This window comes from Octopus sinensis, linkage group LG1, assembly GCF_006345805.1.
Source record: "Octopus sinensis linkage group LG1, ASM634580v1, whole genome shotgun sequence".
NCBI classification, from domain to species: Eukaryota; Metazoa; Mollusca; class Cephalopoda; order Octopoda; family Octopodidae; genus Octopus; species Octopus sinensis.
The window spans coordinates 111,054,697-111,075,959 of NC_042997.1; the positions used below are offsets into that span (position 1 = coordinate 111,054,697).

Sequence of the window (21,263 nt, forward strand, 5' to 3'; positions counted from 1 at the left end):
GATGATGATGATGATATATATGTACATACATATACATATACATACACACACATACCACACACAAATAAATAGTAACAGGTGATGGCTAAATGTCAGCTCATTACAGCTGTTTCTTACACATTTTTTAATAGAAGAATGAGTACATTACATAATTTCTAAACAAACACAGCAGAAACATGCCTGAAGCTGGCCAAAGCTGACCATCATAATTTTCAGTATATTCATCAATGAAAAAAGAAACACATCTGAAACAGCTGTAATGACCTTCAACTGATTTGTGCTGTTTCTTTATGTAAACACCAAACCTGGAACCTTCCCTGTGTTGGATCTGCTATTCACAGGGAATCACTTAATTGCTTGCCAGAATGCATATGCATGTTTTTAATACACCTGCATATGTATATGAATGTGTATATTGATTTGTTCTTGTGCATCTGTATGTCAGTGTTAGGACATGGCTGTATATATATTGATACATGCATGACTATCTGTACAACCTGGAATTGGTGTCCTTATTATTAAAATATTGATTTGTTCCTGTGCATCTGTATGTCAGTGTTAGGACATGGCTGTATATACATTGATACATGCGTGACTATCTGTACAACCTGGAATTGGTGTCCTTATTATTAAAATACCTTGATTCGAATGAATCCTACAAATAATTAATCAGGAGTGGCTGTGTGGTAAGTAGCTTGCTTACCCTCACAGTGAAAGTGGTGAAGAATATATGTTCAGCTATCTCAGGGGTGGGGCTATTCACAGTTTCGTGGAGAATGATATGGATAGTCGGGTCCTGAGGGAACCAACTTGTATTGACAGCCCAGAGTGGCCTTCGCAGGTGGCTGCTCTGGTGCTGGAAAGAAAGTACTGTGATCTAATAATTGACTTGTGTAAAAATGAGAATTATAGAATTCTTTTTTGGAGTCCCAGATTTCAGTTGCAGGAAGGCCTGCAAGTTGCCAGAAAATTACTCAGGGAAGGATTGTAGAGGTTTATCGCCTCCAATTTGTGTATAAATTGTGTTTTATAATTGTATGGACTTTTTAGTCCAAATACATTGTATTTTAAATTGTAAGAGGGTTAATACCGCTGTATATGTGTTTTTAAAAAACAATGTTTTAGAGAAGCAGAGGGTCGGCGGGTGCTTTCTGTATTCTCCCATCTTTATCATTGTTGGACCATAATCATTCGCCTCATTAATGTTTATATCAGCCTGCAATGGTACCTTATCTATGTGCTGCCTACATGGCAAATTTAATTAATAAAAGTAGCTTGCTTACCAACGACATGGTTACAGGTTCAGTCCCACTGCATGGCACACTGGGCAAGTGTCTTCTACTATAGCCTCGGGCCGACCAAAGACTTGTGAGTGGATTTGGGAGACGGAAACTGAGAGAAGCCTGTCATATATATATGTGTGTGTGTGTGTGTATTTGTCTCTCCAACATCGCTTGACAACTGATGCTGGTGTGTTCACATGCCTGTAACATAGCGGTTCGGCAAAAGAGACTGATAGAATAAGTACTAGTACTGGGGTTGATTTGCTCGACTAAAGGCAGTGCTCCAGCCAACCATGACTGAAACAAGTAAAAAAGTAAAAGAATATATATATATATATATATATATATATATATATATATATATATATAGGGGAGAGGATTTGAAAATGCCGAGGTCTTTTAAAGATATTTATTGACTTGACCGGATTCATTTTCTTTTAAAAAAAGATTTTGAAAAGTAAAGTGCAAGATTCTGTGCAGCCTTTGTGGTGTTAAAAATTAGTTGACATAGATGCATTAAAATATAGTGATAGAGTCTTTGACAATGATAAGAAAATCTTAAGAGCGGCTTTGTGCTTAACCCTTTCATTACCAACCCGGCTGAAACCGGCTCTGGTTCTGAGTACAAATGTCTTGTGTTCATAAGTTTTGAATTAAAATATTCTACCAAACCTTAGTCACAATTTATGTTCCTAACACTAGCTGAATGATAACTAAGTTATTTTTACTAAATTCTTTGTTATATTTAAAATTAATTGAAATAAACACAGAGCATCTCAAAATAAATACAGTAATGAAAGTGTTAAACAGTTTACATAAAAGTGTTCAAAATAGGCATTTAAATAAATTCATAATTATTTATAAGTTCATCAGAAATCTTAATTGTTTATAAGCATGTATACAAAAAGAATTTGTAGACAGTATTTGATAGGAGAAAGTGTGAATTGCTTTGTCAAAAGTTCATCAGAAACCATGATTGTTTGTATGAATTTTAGAGGTATGACCAACTATTTTGCTTCATCTCCAGTCTTTGCCTTTCATTCTTTTGGGGTCAATGAAATAAGTACCAGTTGAGCACTGGGGGTCTAGCCCCCTCCCCCAAAGTTGCAGGTCTGGTGCCTATAGCAGAAAGGATTATTATTATTATTATTATATTATTATTATTATTATCATTTGGTTTGTCTCAGGTTTGGTCTTATTCCTGGTAGGATTTCTGTGGGTAGTGGGTTACTACCTGTAACCTTAGGGATCCATAAGTTTCCAGTGGTCTTTCAAATGCTTGGAACCCTCTTGATAATTCTTGCTGTTCCTAACAGACAAACTTTCAGTAGGAGCTCCACCGGGCATTCTATTCCAATCTCCTTCAGCCATTTGTCTATATCTTGGCTTACTGTTCCCATTATTATTGTTGTTGTTGTTGTTGTTGTTCTTGTTGTCTTTGCACATTGTTGGATCATAATCTTTGCACTGGAAATGTACTACAGTGTCAGCTGTTCACTACCAGTGAACTAAGATAGCACCTCTTATTTTTCGAGCACCTTCCAAAGTATTCGAGCGGTTCCAAGCAGTGCTGTTTTCTGCAAGTGCTCTACCCTTATTGCAGCCCCTATTTGTTCCACATACTTCTTGAGATTTTTACTCACTGTTCCCAGGGCTCCAACAATTATTGGTGCTACTGCTACCTTTTTCATCAACCACAACTGCTTAACTTGCCAAGCTAACCTATCATATCACCCAACTTTTCTTTCTTTCTTATCACATACCTTGTTGTCAGCTGGACATGCTATATCTATGATCCAGCATCGTTTACTTTCTTTCTCAATTAACACTATGTCTGGCTTTCTATTCTCTATCACATGGTCACACTATTTTAGAATGCGATTATTATTATTATTATTATTATTTTTATTATTGAGTGAGAGAGCAGTGCATGCCATCAAAGTGACACTGGGGTAAAATATACAAAGCCCAGTATACCCATCATGACTACCCGTCTGATAAGGGCACACCAGGCACATGCATCACAACCATATGTGCACGACATGGTGATCTCTTACCAAGATAAACAGCGCATGACCTTGCAGGTGGGACCCAGTTAGAACTTTCTTCTGGTCGAGTAGCCCATCCTGCTCAAAAGGTCCCTGAATAAGGATTGTTTAAGGATGTTGAACGAAACACCCATGTTTCCAAAGGTGAATTATCCAAACCTCCAAGAATTCCTTTCAACACACAGCTATGATGCTCCCCACTACTTCTGCTCATGATCAAAGATGCACATATTGCCAGCCACTAAGGGACATGCTCAACTGGTTATGGTCAAGCAACTGACAAGCAAATCTGTGGTATTCAGCAGAATATTTGCTGTAGCCCATCTTTTACACCAAGACAAAACAATGTACATGATAATACTTCCAATCAGTTTAAGATCAGAAGCCATGAGAGCCACTGCCTGGTACTGCATCATCATCATTATTATTATTAATATTATTATTATTATTATTATTATTATTATTATTATTATTATCATCATCATTATTATTCATGGTGTGCCCAAGCGGTTTGCATTTAGAATCAATCTCCTTGCTCCCAGATCACAACCTGTTTCCTTAGATATGGAGTATCCTTTCTTACAATCCCAATGAAGCAGATTTCTGAATTAATGCAACTCTTGCAGTTACACCAATCTCAATAAAGGAACTGCCAAGTCTGCTGGTGACACTACCTAGGGAGTCTAGGACAACTGGGATTACATTTTTAGAAACTCTTCACATCCTTTATGTTTCCCCAACCAATTCCTTATATTTTCCTTTTTTTTCTCCTGTTCTTTGACTGCTACATTCTCGTTCATAGATATAGCCACATCTATGATGATGCATTCTTCTTCTTCTTCTTCTTCTTCTTCTTCTTCTTCTTCTTCTTCTTCTTCTTCTTTTCTTCTTCTTCTTTTCTTCTTCTTCTTCTTCTTCTTCTTCTTCTCCTCCTCCTCCTCCTTCTCCTCCTCCTCCTTCTTCTCCTCCTCCTCCTCCTTCTTCTTCTTCTTCTTCTTCTTCTTCTTTATACCTGCTCAGTTTTTGGTAGGTCAGTTTTTGGAAGTGGAAAAAGAAGAAGCCTAAGTAGTTGAGTGGTGTTGGTCAAATGGAGGTTGTCTCAGCTAAACCATTGGGAGTTTTTGTACCATTACAGGTGTTCTCTTATACTTTGGGTTTCCTCATCACCATCCCCTTCCTCTTCCTCTTCCTCTTCTTCTTCTTGCCTCTCTCCCCTCCTCTCCCTTCTCTTCCCCTTCTTGCCCCTCTCCCCTCCTCTTCCTCATCTTCTTCATCATTTAACTCCCGTGTTCCAACTGGTATGGTTTGGAAATGGCACTAAATAATCCTTGTGCTTCTCAAACCATTTCTTGCCTATGGACCCCTTTTCATTCCTATTTTACTCTACAGGACCCTCATAGCCATTTGATATTTAGAAAGAACCCCTATTGTATTTTTATGATTAAATATAATTAGGAACTGTATAAAAACAATCGTTAAAATATTTCATGTAATGTAGAAGTGCAGCCAATCTATTGCTCATAAATTTCAACAACAAAATCTAATATAGACCCCACAAAGGTCCTATGGAAACCCTCGGCTCATATAGACCTTGGTTGAAAGCCACTGATTTAGACTAAAAAGAACTTTTGGAGAAGATGAAGATCTCACATGGATTTCGCAATGTCAGCATCCATTGTTCTTAGTTTTGTGGGTGCTGAGTGCACATCACAAAGGATAATGCAGGAGACAGGAATCTGAAGTTTATAATCTGTTTTCCCGTCAGATAGAGAAACAGCTGATCGAATGAGGTCACGAAACATCAGTATCAATGCTTGCTGCTCAGCAAAACAATATTTTATGGTCAATTTTGCAGACATTCCAAAAGTATTTGTTTAAGCAGGACAGCAGTTCCAAGATATCACTAAATTATCATGAAACACCAGATTTATTTATTTTCATGGTTATGACTTGTAGACAAATACCATTATGCATTCATAATTTATCCAGCAACAGTAAAGAATTTGAGGTGTACACCAAGGCGAATGAAACTTGGAACACAAAATCGAAGCCTAGGGAGAAGGGTAATGCTGTGTGTTTCATACAATTTCATGGACCAAAATCACTGAATGGATCCTTATGATATTTGAAACTTAGATACAATGCATAAGGGCGGGTATAATGCAATATGTTTGGTTTGAATTTCAGATGGCTTAAAGGGGGCAGAACCCCCCATGAAAATTCATAAATTTTCAATGTTGATGAAATTTCAACCATGGGTAATTGACACACATCAAGAAGTATTCTCAAAGTTTCCACTTCACATGAGGATTATATGACACCCCAAATTTTAGTAATTTCTTTTATGATCCAAAACTAGGTAAAAAGTACTGAATGGATCTTTACGAAATTTGGAAATTATATTCTATGCATAAGGGCCACACCCCCATGACAATTCATATATTTTTGCTGTTGATGAAATTTTAACCATAGATATTAGACACAAATGAAGTAATATTTATAAAATTTCAGCTTCTTACAAGTTAGAAAGACCCCCACATGAGGACTTAACACCCACAATTTAGTTATTTTATCTAAGCAAAGACAAATACAGTTGTACTCTTGGAAGCTGTAGGGTCACCCAAGCATAAAAGATGAGCATTATTTGTAATTCAATGGTACAACAGTGTAATTCATTGTCGCCTTACTGGCACTTGTGCCGGGGGAACATGAAAAACATTCAAGCGAGGTTGTTGCAAGTGCCGCAGGACTAGCTCCTGTGCAGGTGGCACATAAAAAACACCATTTAAGCATGGCCATTGCCAGTACCACCTGACTGGCCCTCGTGTAGATGGCACGTAAAAGCACCCACTACACTCTCGCAATGGTTGGTGTTAGGAAGGGCATCCAGCTGTACAAACACTGCCAGATCAGACTGGAGCCTGGTGCTGCCATCTGTCTCACCAGTCCTCAGTCAATTCGTGCAACCCATGCCAGCATAGAAAGCGGATGTTAAAAGACGATGATAATGATGATGATGATAATATAAATAATATATAAATATATATGCATACATATGCATGTATGGGCACATGCATGTATGGGTACAGGACACCACAGAATGTAAACAACATGAATTATGAAAACATGGAATACAATATCATCAGTGTTTAACGGCCATTGTCCATACTGACATAGATTGGACAGTTGTAGATAGGAGCTGCCAGGTTCCAGTTGTTTGTCTTGGCATGGTTTTTATGGCTTGAAGCCTTTCCAAACACGAACCACTTTCTTTGCAGAGTACATTGGCCACTTTTATGTGGCACCAGTATTGATGCTTTGTACATGGTATTCACACAGGTGCCTTTCACTTGGCATGTATATCATCATCATCATTTAACGTCTGTTGTTCATGCTGTCATGGGTTGGATGATGTGACCAGAGCTGGTGAGCTGGAAGGCTGCACCAGACTCATATATATATATATATATATATATATATATATATACACACATACATACATATACATATATATATACATACACACAACTCACACACACTCACACACACACAACTCACACACACACACACACACACACACATTCCTTTGTTCTTTTACTTGCTTCAGTCATTTGACTGTGGCCACACTGGAGCATCACCTTGAAGGGTTTTAGTCTAACGAATCAACCCCAGGATTAATTTTTATAAAATCAAGTACTTATTCAATTGATCTCTTTTGCTGAACTGCTAAGTTACAGAGATATAAACGCACCAACACTGGTGATGGAGGGGACAAACAAAAACACACACAACTTATATATATATATAATAGACTTCTTTCAATTTCCATCATCCAGATCCACTCACAGGGCATAGATTGGCCTGAGGTGTAGCTAGAGATGTGGCCGGCCTCTTCATGACCTGGTGGGACAGAAAACTTAAACAAATGTTAGCAGAGCAGTCCACAACTCTTCTACTCTACAGTAGATATGTAGATGACATTAATATAATAGTTAGAACCAACTCTAGTGACGGTAGTGTAGAGACTGAGAAGAACGTAATGGAGAGCATCAAGCAAATAGCTAACTCCATCCACCAAAGTATCAAGGTAACTATAGATTTCCCCACCAAGCACCCCAACAACAGACTCCCTGTACTTGATACTGAACTTTGGTTAGAGCCTGTGAACAACAGGGTGCAACTCCCTCATTCTTATTACATGAAACCCATAACTTCAAAATATGTTGTTTACAAGAACTCAGCTTTGTCACACAACATGAAAATTAACATACTAATAGCAGACCTAGTTAGAATAATGAACAATGTGTCCCCACTATGCAAACCCTAAGAAACGAAAAAACATATACAGAACTTCATACACCGCATGCAGTTCTCTGGATATGATCAGAAAGATAGGGTTCGCATAGTGGGGACACTTTGTTCGTTATTCTAACTAAGACTGCTATCAGTATGTTAATTTTCATTTTGACTGAGCAGACTAGAGCCTGGTGCAGCCTCCTGGCTTCCCAGACCCCAGTCGAACTGTCCAACCCATGCTAGCATGGAAAATGGACGTCAAACGATGATGATGATGATATTTTTGAAAATAAATGTACCTTAAAAATTGGCATATATATTAGTAAATGCTTATAATTGTACAAGGGCCAAGAAGGTCGAGATTGTTGCTTGGGTTTGCTCTGATTAAATACCATCATCATCATCATGATCAACATCAACAACAGCAAGAACAATGACATCAGTAGTAATAAGAACAATACCACCAACAACCACCAACCAGCCAACCAACCAACCAACCAACCAACCAGCCACCACCACCACCACCACTGCTATTACTACAACAACAACAACAACTACTACTACTACTACTACTACTACTGTTATTTCCAATTCCATGTTGTTGGTATATTCTTCACAATCCAAATCTCCAAATCTGATTCTTCAGCCGTTTACCAATATTTTTTGACATATTTCTTTCATTAGTGACTCATAATTAATTTCAGCTTTATTAATACAAAACTGATTTAATTTAACCTAATTCCCTTGATCAATGATTAGAAAATTATGAGAAAATTACAAACCAAAAAAAAAATGAAAATTTAAATTTAAAAAAAACACTAAAAAAAAGGCCATGTTTTAATTTAAAGAATCAGCTAAAAAGCTGGCACCAGTGGCAAAACGGTCGTTCCTCTGGGATTATTTGAAACATTGACAGTATTTTCAAAGTGAGGTGAGACATTTTCACCTGACTGATTTTTATGAACTCCATTTTTGTGAGCCTCGTTTAAGAATAGGTGGAGGTGTGGCTCAGAGGTTTGCTTCCCAACTACAAGGATTCAGGTTCTGTCCTACTGCACGGCACTTTGTATCCTATTCCATTGTTTGTTTCTATATCTATTGCAGGTACCACTGATATCATTACGTATAATGTTGTCTAATTTCTTTCCTGTCAAACTGTCCAATCCATGCCAGCAGGGAAAAATGGACATTAAAAGATGATGCTGATGATGATATCACACTCATATCTATATATACATACATATTCACTGGATATGCAATGTCAGTGTGCATGTATGACAGTGTAAGCATCTTCAGAGAAAAAAGTTGGGCATAAGAAGCATCAGATGTGGTGTGCAAGGGAGACACCTGCACTGGTATGGTCATGTGATGCATATGGACGAGGACAGCTGTGTGAAGAAGTGCTGATCTCTAACTGTGGAGGGAACCTGTGGTAGAAGTAGACCCAGAAAGACATGGGACGAGGAGGTGAAGTATGATCTTTGAACTTTGGGCGTCACAGAGCCAATTAGTAGTGACCAAGACCTTTGGGGATATGCTCTGCTTGAGAAGGCCTGTCAACCAAGTGAAATCGTGGTCGTGGCTGATGCTGGTATCTCGTAACTGGCATCTGTGCTGGTGGCACGTAAAAAGCACCTTTTGAGCATTGGACCTCGTGGAGGCAAACTAGCTGATGTTGGTGGCATATGAAAAGCTCCTTTCAAGTATGAGCCTCACAGAGGTAATGATGAATGACTGAGACCTTTGGCATTATGTTGTGCTTGAGAAGAAGACCCATGAAGCCGAGCAAAATCGCAGTCATGGAAGATACTGGTGTCATGCAAATGGTACCTGTGCCACTGGCATGTAAAAGCACCCATTACACCCTCAGAGTGGTTGGTGTTAGGAAGGGCATCCAGCCATAGAAACCATGCTAAATCAGACTGGAGTCTGGTGCAGCTTTCCAGCTTGCCAGCCCCAGTCAAACCGTTCAACCCATGCCAGCATGGACGACAGACGTTAAATGATGATGATGATGATGATAGTACCAAACAAAGCGAAAAGCTGCATTGTGTAAGAGACTATGGAGAAGGAGAAATTAAGACGAAAGGAAAGAATTTACTTTCGACTTGAAAGAGTTCGGGTCATAAGAAGGGGGAAAAACAATGAGATGGGAAAGACTTCCAAAGTCTGGCAGTTTGAGGGGGAAAAGATTATGACTGTAGAAAGACTTCCTTATCCATTGAAGCACAACAGCATTTGGATGAAGACATTGTAAGCTTTGACTCAGGCAAGATGGCACAAAGTGATGTGGAACTTTGGTAGAAAGTTCATCAGAGCTTGTTCTGTGGTAAAATATAATAAAAGAGACTAAAACTGGTGATGTGACATTGCTGTGACAAAGGTTGCAGAGGTTGGAGAAAGAGAGGGAATACACACACACACACACACACACACATAGTTAATCCAAACATGAACAAAGAGAAAACACAACAACGTGAGGATGTGGAACAAGTATAGTGTTATTGGACGCTCAGGAAAGGAAAGAAAGAAGGAGGATTTGACGTTTCAAGCGGAGCTCTTCATCAGAAACATAGGAAAAGGAAAGATCCAAGGAAGGGAAGACAGAGGAAAGAAATCGTCGATACATACGCAGTCACATATTGAAATGTAGTCAATCCAAACAAGGGAAGATGGAGAAAGAAAATCGCCAATGATACACACGCAGTCATATATATATAATAAATAATAAATAATATATATGTATATGTATATCAGTGGTGAGTCTGGCACTCGGGCTGTTTGGGCTTAGCCCGAGTAATATAAATTTAGTAAAGTGAACGTATATTTACAAGCTGAATTTCTGCCAACACTGACTTCAAGTATGTTATTGCAGCCAATAACTCAGGCTCCTTTTATTGAGCTTGGTCACAGTTCATTCATTTTTGTTCAGTGTCTGGCGGTCGTCTTAGAGGTGCTCTGTGTCAAAAAATGCCATTCCTAGCAATCATTCACACGCATCTGATCCAGGCTCAGAAGTTACAGCCCAAGTTGTTGTCTATAATCGTAAAAATTAAAAGTAATTCAAATTCAATGTTTTCTTGAAACAATAAATTTCTATAGGGATTAGGATTTAAATTGTGTCTAATGGCATAAAGTAATAGGTATGCAGAATAAGTACGTGGGTTGGTTTACCACTAAAATTCCAACTTCAACTGCAACTGGAACAAAACAAAAGTGGCATTGTAGCAGCCTAGCAAAGAATGGCTCTATGTGGTTCTTCATTGGGTGGCATGATATACATTAGACAGAAAGAATGGACAGGCAAAACATGGGATCACTTTAGAGTATGGAATTTATAGTTCAAACATAATTGTTAGATTAAATAAGGGATTCAGAAGTTATGCATGAAATCTCTTAGAGTTGTTTCTAGAATAGCCGTGCATATGGTGCATACTTTATTGAGAAAGAATTTCCATATAAAAAGCCAAAAAGAGAGAAAAAATTAAGGAATATTCTTGATATTAGTAGTTACCAGTTCCATTGTCAAAGAGATAGTCGTTAATCCTTTCTCTCTGAAGATAGAATTGTTGGCTTTTATATAAAAATCTTTGCTCAATGAGATATGCACTAAACATACAGGTATTCTAGAAACAGCTGTAACTGACTTCATGCATAATTTTCTTAATTCCTTGCAATGTTCAGCCAATCCAAATGGTTCCTCCAAAGGTGCTCTTTGTCTAAATACTGGCTTCTGGCTGGTGCTTATTTTATTGATCTCTGCTTGTCAAAATAACTTCAAATCTAATTTAACATTTAAAAAAATGCATAAAATAATTAATGATTGTAAACATTATAAATATGAAATTTTGGGTTTGATGCTGGTGAAAGGACATCTGACTAGCTATGTTCAAATATTGGGTTTTTGTTATCGGTTTTCTTTGGTCAACTTGTGATTAGAATCAGTTTTCTTAAACCTATGAGAGAGAAGAAATGACATCCTGGAGAAGAGACCTATGCTAAGTTTTCAGAAAATTTTCATTGTTCTCAACACAAACAAGGAGATCTGTAACTGAAACCCAAGAGTCTTTTTGGTCAGCTGAAAGCAGTTTTGGCACAAACTTGGCAGACATGTGTCTTATACCCAAATCTTCAGTGATAATGGACTGAGCTGAACTGTAACTAATCTGCACATCCTCTGATAACTCACAGATGGTGATTCAATGAGTTCCTCTCACTGCTGCATGCACATCTGTGATGTCTTTCTCAGTTCGGCTGGTTGCATGTCTCCCAGAATGTTCATCAATATCGACATTTTTTCGGCCATCTTGGAAGCATCTGAACCACTCGTACATTTTTGTGCAACTCATACACTCCTCTCCATACACTTTCTGCAACTTTGTGTAGGCCTCTGAGCTGGTATTGCCATGACAACTTCCTCTGACATGGTCAATGCCACAACCACACGCTACACACCTTCCTTCCAAGCACTGCAGTAAACAGCAGAAGTGAGCTAGAATGCTAAAACAAGCAACTTCACTCTGCATGATTTAGCTTCGTTACTATGGCAACAGTCTGGATACTTATTGATCAGACGTTGCTCCATTTATTTCAAGGCTTAGTGACAAGAAATAAGACTAGCCAAGAATCTACGACAGGCCTCCTACTACTACTGCTGCTACAAATGTTACCCATGCTGCTGTTACTACTACTACTACTACTACTGCTACCGCTACTACTACTGCTACTGCTACTATTACTACTACTACTACTACTACTACTACTGCTGCTGCCACTACTACTACTGCTGCTGCTGTTGCTACTACTACTATTACTACTACTACTACTGCTATTACTGCTGCTGCTACTATTACTATTACTACTACTACTAATACTACTACTACTGCTACTACTACAACTACTACTACTACCATGGCTACGGCTACTGCTACTACTACTACTACTACTAATGCTGCTGCTACTACTACTACTATGGCTAGTGCTGCTGCTACTACTACTACTAATGCTGCTGCTTCTACTACTACTACTATTACTACTACTACTGCTACTAATGCTGCTGCTGCTGCTACTACTACTACTACTACTACTACTACTATCACCACCACCACTACCACCACCATATTGCTAATTTATTCTGCTATGGTTGTTGGTATGTTGATGATATTGTTGTTGTTGGTGATGGTGATGATGATGGTGGTGGTAGTTATTACAAAGAGATGACCATGGCATGAGAAGGTGGGCGGCAGTGGGGGTGGTTAGGCAGTTTGAGTGGTCAAAATTTGGATGATATCCATTAAATTCAGTTTTCTAGGTCAGCAAATGCCATTGATCACCTCTCACAAATTTCTCTCCTCCCCTCCTTACATATCTCTCTCTCAATCTTGCTCTCCTTACTTCCCTACTTCCCTATATGTCTGTATGTGTGTTTCCTTCCCCACCACCAACCCACCCGCCTCCAGACCATAACTTAGCCTTTAGCAAAGGGGTCCAATATTGTAAGTCCCAAGTTTAAAAAAATGAATTGATTTAAATAATGGTGGGGGCCAGGGTCATTGGACTAAAGAATTCTTGGAAGCAGTGCCCCAGCATGGCCGCAGTCCAATGACTGCAGCAAGGAAAAGAATAAAAGAATATATGGATATAGATAGATAGATAGATAGATAGATAGATAGATAGATAGATAGATAGATAGATAGATAGACAGACAGACAGATGGATAGATAGATAGATAGATAGATAGATAGATAGATAGATAGATAGATAGATAGATAGAGAGAGAGAGAGAGAGAGAGAGAGAGAGAGGGATGGATGGATGGATTAAGGGAGGGAAGAAAGTGTGAAGAGGAAGAAAAAGAAGGAAGTAGGAATACATACATACACACTATATATATATGTAATGTATCTGTCTGTCTGTCTGTCTGTCTCTCTTCACTTTCTCTCTCACTGTGACACAGGTCAGTGAGATCTGGGCTGAGCAGGCCAATGTAACCCTAACAACAACAACAACACTGCCAGGTCATTGCTTGCTGAGATGAGAGGTCAGATTGGGACAGGTCAAGAAAGACTTAGGAATGTAAGTAGGAGGTGTGATGTGGGGGAGGGGGCAGAGGAGGGGATAAACAACAACAACAACAAGGAGCTTATGTTCCTTCTCTCTCTCTTCCTCCTCCCCTTCTCAATTTCTGAACTTTAATCACCACCACTACTACTACTACTACTACCACTGATGATAATGTTAGTGCACTACCAACACCACCACCACAACTACCTACACCACCACCACCACCACCACCACCACCACTACCACTACCACCACTACCACCTACACCACCACCACTTCCACAAACACAATCACTGTCAATCATTATTAATACCACAACCACCACTGCAACTACCTCCACCACCACTGCCACCATACCACCACCACCACCACCACCACTACCATGTTACCATCACCATAGCCACAATGATAATTTGTCAAACACTGAAATACTATAGCTTAATCTTCACCCAACTTTGCCTTCTTGGGGCCTAATTTTGTAGTGAGAGTAACAGGAGAGAGAGAGAGTGAGAGTAAGAGAGAGAGAGACATGCAATGGGCTTCTTTCAGTTTCTGTCTGCCAAATTTGCTCACAAAGATTTGGTTGGCCCAAGGCTATATTAGAAGACACTTGCCCAAGTTGTCACACAGTGAGACTGAACCCAGAACTGTGTGGTTGGGAAGCTAACTTCTTACCACACAGCCATATCTGCACTTACACTTTCTTACAAAACTTGTGACAAAATCTTGTCCCAAAACCACAACTTATTGTAAATGGAATTTCAATCAGCAAGTTGGCAGAAATGTTAGAGCATCAGAGTAAATATTCTCTGGTATTTTGTTTCGTTTTCATCTTGCCATTTGTGCTGTGGCTAAATTGGTGAATCATTTATTCATCTCCACATGATGATGTAAACATCTCAAAGGGTAATCAGCCCTGTGGATTAGCTAAATGAATTTTGTATACAGCACAAGTTATGTAACATATACTGTTTAACTGTGAAACATATGTAGTATTTATTTACCTTCCCCATTCCTTATATTCTTGGATTTTATGTGCATTTTTAGCAATTTTACTTACTAAAAAGTGAGTTGTATAGTGACTGTCAAGTTATTGAACTTTGCCTTGATTTCGATAAGGGACAAAGTATGAAACATATGACAGTTATTAAACTTTCTTTATTGTATATTGTCAACCTTTCATCATCTATACCAACTGTATTATACATACTTGAAGCTTACTAACTTCCTATTTTTCAGATCATACCACCCTATAATAATACACACACACACATACATACATATCATCATCATCATCATTATATATATATATATATATATATATATATATATATATATATATATATATATATATATAAAGGGGTTTGTATGATTGTGTATAGAGGGATATATATTATTAAAAGAAATTCCAACTCTGTTTTTTATGTTTTATTTATATTCTTTAAAATATTAATGTAGAATATAGAATATATAGTATAAATAATATATTTATCTATATATATATATATGTGTGTGTGTGTGTGTGTGTGTGTGTGTATATACACACAAATATATGACACATGTGTGCAAACAGCCATGCTACATGGCAGTGAAACATGGGCTGTGACTACTGAGGAGATGCATAAGCTTCCAAGAAATGAAGCTAGTACACTCTACTGGATTTGTAATGTCAGTGTGCATACACAACAGAATGTAAGCACCCTGAGAGAAATGTTGGACATAAGAAGCATCGAATGTGGTGTGCAAGAGAGGCGTCTATGCTGGTATGGTTATTTGTTACATATGGATGAGGACAGCTGCGTGAAAAAGTGTCACACTCTAATAGTGGAAGGAATCTGTGGAAGAGGTAGACCCAGGAAGACCTGGGATGAGGTGGTGAAGCACGACCTTCGAATGCTGTGCCTCACAGAGGCAATGACAAGAGACAGACCTTTGGAGATATGCTGTGATTGGGAAGACCTGGCAAGTAAAGTGAGATAGCAGCTGTAGCCTATACCAGTGTCGCATAACCAGTCTACTTAAAAGTACTCTTGAATTGCCAGGTGACATGCTGTGCTTGAGAAGACCCAGCAAGCCAAGTGAGACTGTAGCTGTGGCCAATGCCAGTGTCACATAACCAGTCTGTTTAAGAGTACTCTTCAATCATTGGGCAATAAACTGTGCTTGTGAAGTCCTGTTAAGGCCAGTGAAATTGTTGTCGTAACTGATGACAGTACCGCATGGCATCACTTCAACATCCACCCTATTCACCAAATTTAGCATTTGCAGACTTCTGTCTATTTACCAAGATGAAAATGCAACTCAAATGTTGCTGTTTTAACACTGTTTTCAAGATCCAGAGAGAATTGTAGAAGGCCCTCGACTTGATTATGGATTCCAAAATTGGGACCAGTGTACTGTTGCACAATGGGACTATTTTGAAGGAGATGATGTTTAAACTTTTGATACCACCTCGTAAATACATATAAAGAATAATTAGGTGGAATTTAAAAAATAAACAAAACAGAAGACGAAGACGGGTGTGTAAACAAAAAATAGATGTATTAGTTTAATGCTCAGGAATTGAGAAAGTTTTTTATGTTTCGAGCCTACGCTCTTCAACAGAAAGGAACACAGAAATAAAAAGGGAGAGAAAATAGAAAAGGTTTAGTGGCTAGAGACAGTTAAGATTTTTTATCATAAATCATAAAATAACATTAAGACATTTGATAAACAAGGAATCCAAGAGAGAAGAAAATGAGGGGAAGCGTCTAAAAGGTGTTGAAATTTAACTTGGTTTAATGTTTGTAATAATCATTTATACAAATGTATTATACTGACCAATATCCAGTGGTAGCATAAAGTTGATGATGGGCAGAGTTAAGTAGAGGTCAAGAGTTACTAGAACATACAAATACTAACTGTCTTTTCAATGATTTTGTCCTTTCTTTCTCCATTATACTCACACACACACACACACACACACAAACATAGACACACACATGCCCACACACACACACACACGAATAAATTATAATTTTTATGAGTTTAGATATTTATTAAGATTAGTAAGAACACTATTAAACTGTGATTATTTGCGAACAAAACAATTGCCAAGTCATGTGTGTGTGTGTTTCTTTTTCTCTTTTTTAGCTTGGTAGCAAGGTTTTGAAGGGGAGCATCTTGCTTTGTTCTTGGTCAGGGACAGTATGTAAATGGGCCAATCCCCGCTGAAATATTCTACTTGTTTTATTTTCAAACCAGCTAGATCTGGCTTCTCACACCTACCCTGCAATGTCATTTTAAAAATAGACAGTCACAAACACCACTTGAGCATGGTCGTTACCAGAACCACCTGACTGGCTCCGGTACCGATGGCACGTAAAAAGCACCCACTACACTCTCTGAGTGGTTGGCGTTAGGAAGGGCATCCAGCTGTAGAAACTCTGCCAGATCAGACTGGAGCCTGGTGCAGCCTTCTGGCTTGCCAGTCCTCAGTTAAAATCGTCCAACCCATGCCAGCATGGAAAGCGGACGTCAAACGATGATGATGATGATGACATCGTTAACATGTTGATGATTAATGCCTGATTAATCCAAAACAATGCAAAGAAATAAGCATTACATTTGACAGAATAATTGGAATACTAAAGGGTTAAACAGTGATATTCAGTTCCTAAGATCCCAAGTTCAGCCATACTTTGTTCCAGATGGGGTCATATGTATCCTATTGCTCCGATAGTAATAGGTATGAAACTGAAAGTGTATCTTGGGTACTGGATTTTCAAACTCCTTATCAATGGTCTTCTTTCTCTTGTATTTTTCGTCTTTCTCTTGTATTTTCCTAACCCCATTCATATCCAGAGGGCATCTGATTTCCCCAACAGAAAATATCTTTTCCTTGTGGTCCCACACAATGATTTCTGGTCAGTTGTGTTTCAACTTTCTCCAACTTCCATCAATATTCTTTCGACCCATCAATCACAAAATGGTCAACTTCATTTATAGGTTTTTTTCTTTTTCTTTTTTATTATCCTATCCCAAATCTTTCTGGCCACTGCATTATGTCTCATGGGAAGATAATATCTGGAAGACATTCTTTCACAGTTGGTAATAATGGGGTTGATGGCTTTAGTCTTGGTCTTGCAAAGCCTACATTTGTTGTCCATCATGTATGTATGTCACAATTCAGTTTATTTCAAGACTTCTTGCCTATAGAGAAAGAGCTGGTTTCTAACCTAAATCCAAGGGTCCTTCATTAGAATTTCAGCATCAACAACAGGGTATTTTTGTTTGTATGTATGTATGTATGTATGTATGTATGTATGTGTGTGTATGTATGTATGTATGTATGTATGTATGTATGTGTGTGTGTGTGTATGTATGTATGTATGTATGTATGTATGTATGTATGTGTGTATGTATGTGTTTGTATGTATGTATGTATGTGTGTATGTATGTATGTGTCTGTGTGTGTATTTATGTATTATATGCATGTATGCATATATTTGTGTGCATAAATATGAATGTTTCTATGTATGTATCTATGTATGTGTGTGTACATGTACATGTGTCCATGCATGTATGTATGTGTGTATGTGTGAGCATGTGTGAGTGTGTATCTATGTATTTATGTCTTGTATGTCTTGTATGTATTGTATGTATTCTGATCAAACAATTAAAAAGTGACAGAAACGTTTACAAAAATGCTTTGTGTTGTCCATTGTGTGGGCGTTTGATGTCAAGTGGTCAGTGGATCAGATAGAAAGTCAGTGGTCAATGGACAGTGGCCAGAGATAATGACCAGCAAATGCAGCTGAGGGTTATAAAAAAGTAATTTACTCCAGAGGCAAGTACTTCAGTTGTAGTAGTAATTATGTTATTACACACACATCATCTTCTTCACCACCACCACCACCACCACCACCACCACCACCGCCACCGCCACCACCACCACCACCATCATCACCACTACTGCCACCACTACAAACATCCCCACCACTACTAACATCACCACCACCGCTACCACCACCACCACCACCACCACCACCACCATCATCACCACCACTGCCACCATCACCACTACTAACATCACCACGACCACCACCACCATCAACAAAAACCACCAACACCACCACCATCATCACCACCACTGCCACCATCACCACTACTAACATCACCATGACCACCACCACCATCAACAAAAACCACCAACACCACCACCATCATCACCACCACTGCCACCATCACCACTACTAACATCACCACGACCACCACCACCATCAACAAAAACCACCAACACCACCACCGCTGCTACCACCACTCACCACCACTAACATCACCACCACCATCACCCCCACCACTGCCACCATCACCATCATTACCACCACCATCATTATCATTGTTGTCCCTGTCATTGTCATCATCATCCCCTCCCAACCATTATCATCATCATCATGATTTGTTAATGTCTACTTGTCCATATCTTCTGCATGGGTCAGATGGCATTTTCTACAGCCAAATCCCCTTCCTCTCACCAGCCTCACCTATTTCTAAGCAAGATAATGATTCCCTTCATGGCCAGGTAAGTTTTTGACAGAATATTGGAAAGGAATGACACTGCTTGTACAACAGGGACACTCATTTACAACTATCACATGCAATGTCAAGACAAAGAGATGCAAAAGAGATATTTTCTTCAAACTTGGCATGAAGGAAGGAAAGACTATTTGGTTTCTCAAGAAGTTTTTTTTTTTGCCTTAACTTCGTTTAACAAAACCAAAAATTTTATTGAAATAAAGGCATGCTTAATTATTTTTTAATGAAAAGTTTTGAGAAAATTTGGTTTAAATGTTTGACAACTCAGCACCATCCATTGGACGGGGGACGTTTTGCTCGTGTATACATATATATATATGTACACTGGCAAACATAAATTTAAGACTGATGATAAAAGTTCTATTTCTTACAAAATATTTTGTTACTATCACCATACAAATTATTATTTTTTTACACCTTATGCGGAATTTATTTCTCTTTTGAATGATGCAGACAATAACTATTTTTATACAACTTGAAGAATTCTAATGCTAAACGCTTCAAATTTACCGGCAAAATTAGTTTAAGACCGTATCATTATGTGTGTGTATGTGTGTATGTGAGTGTGTGAGTGAGTGTGTGAGTGTGTGTGTGTGTGTCTGTGTATGTGTGTGGGTGTGTGTATGTGTGTGTGTGCGTGCGTGCGTGCATGGTGAATGTGTATAGCTTAGTGGTTAGGGTCCTTGGTTCATAATCGTATGGTCATGAGTTTAATTCCTAGTGACTCATTGGTATTATTATTATTATTATTATTACTATTATTATTCAGGTCACTGCCTGGAATCGAACTCAGAATCTTACGGTTAGTAGCCCGCACTCTTAACCACTACGCCATATACCCGTGGGCCCATGGGCATATAATAATAATAATAACATTGAAAAATACCTTAAGAATGAGAACCCAGGTTCAAAATTTCCCCAAGACACCTGATGAATGCTGGAGGGTATATCAGCCGAAACGTTGGTTTAACAACAAACAAGATGAGGATAAATATCTGTCGAATGTAAATAATGTAAATAATGAACAAAGAATAAACAATAAACAATTTAGCATCAAAGTTGTATTAAATTCCTGAAGCTGCCAAAACCCCTCACTGGAGATGCAAGATACAGCCTGGTATACTTGGATATGATAACGTTGCTCTTTATGCCAAGTTGAATATAAAATAGGGTTGGCTACAGGAAAGGCATCCAGCCATATGAAACCTGCCTCAATAAACACTGTTTGATCCATGCAAGTATGAAAAGGTGGATGTCAAATTGATGAGGATGAGGATGACAGGGATGATGATGATGATAGTCATCATGATGATCGTAATGAGGACAATGACAACGATAACGATGATGATGATGATGACGACTATGATGAAGATGAAGATGACGATGATGACAACGATGATGATGATGATGATGACAATGATGACAATGATGACGACGATGGTGACAATGATGACGATGATGATGATGATGATTATGATGATGTCTACAATGATGATGATGATGACAACAATAATGACGTTAACAATGATGATGAAGAAGAGAATGATGATGATGACGATGATGATGATGTTGATGATGATGATGATGACGATGATGATGATTATGATGATGACGACGACGACAAATACAATGATGATGACGATCATGATGATTATGACGATGACAGCAACAACAATGATGATGATGATGATGATGAGAATAATAATGATTATGACAACAGCAATAACGATGACGATGATCATGGTTAAGATGAGAATGATGATGATGATGATGAGAATCATGATGATGATGATAATTTTGGACCCAGATTTTTCATCTTGTTAGAAGCGATGAAATTCGAACTGAAGAATCAGAATTCACAGAACCCAAACAAATAACCACATGCCATCTCCCTCTACACCCCACCACTTCCTCACCCTGCACTTATATATGCGTTTTCTGCTGATCCCCAAAAGGGTGTCCTAGCAAGGAATTGAACTCAGAGCACAGAGATGGGGC

The 21,263-nt window shown here is 38.5% G+C and overlaps 1 long non-coding RNA gene across 1 annotated transcript in view; it reads left to right on the forward strand.

The window, feature by feature from the left end:
• Positions 1 to 9,460: 9,460 nt before the first annotated feature.
• LOC118766353 overlaps positions 9,461 to 21,263 on the forward strand; it is a 17,504-nt gene continuing 5,701 nt past the window's right edge. The window contains exons 1-3 of the long non-coding RNA XR_005002289.1: positions 9,461 to 9,472; positions 15,049 to 15,054; positions 17,133 to 17,136. This is a non-coding gene — a long non-coding RNA (uncharacterized LOC118766353). The remainder of the gene's footprint in view (positions 9,473 to 15,048; positions 15,055 to 17,132; positions 17,137 to 21,263) is intronic.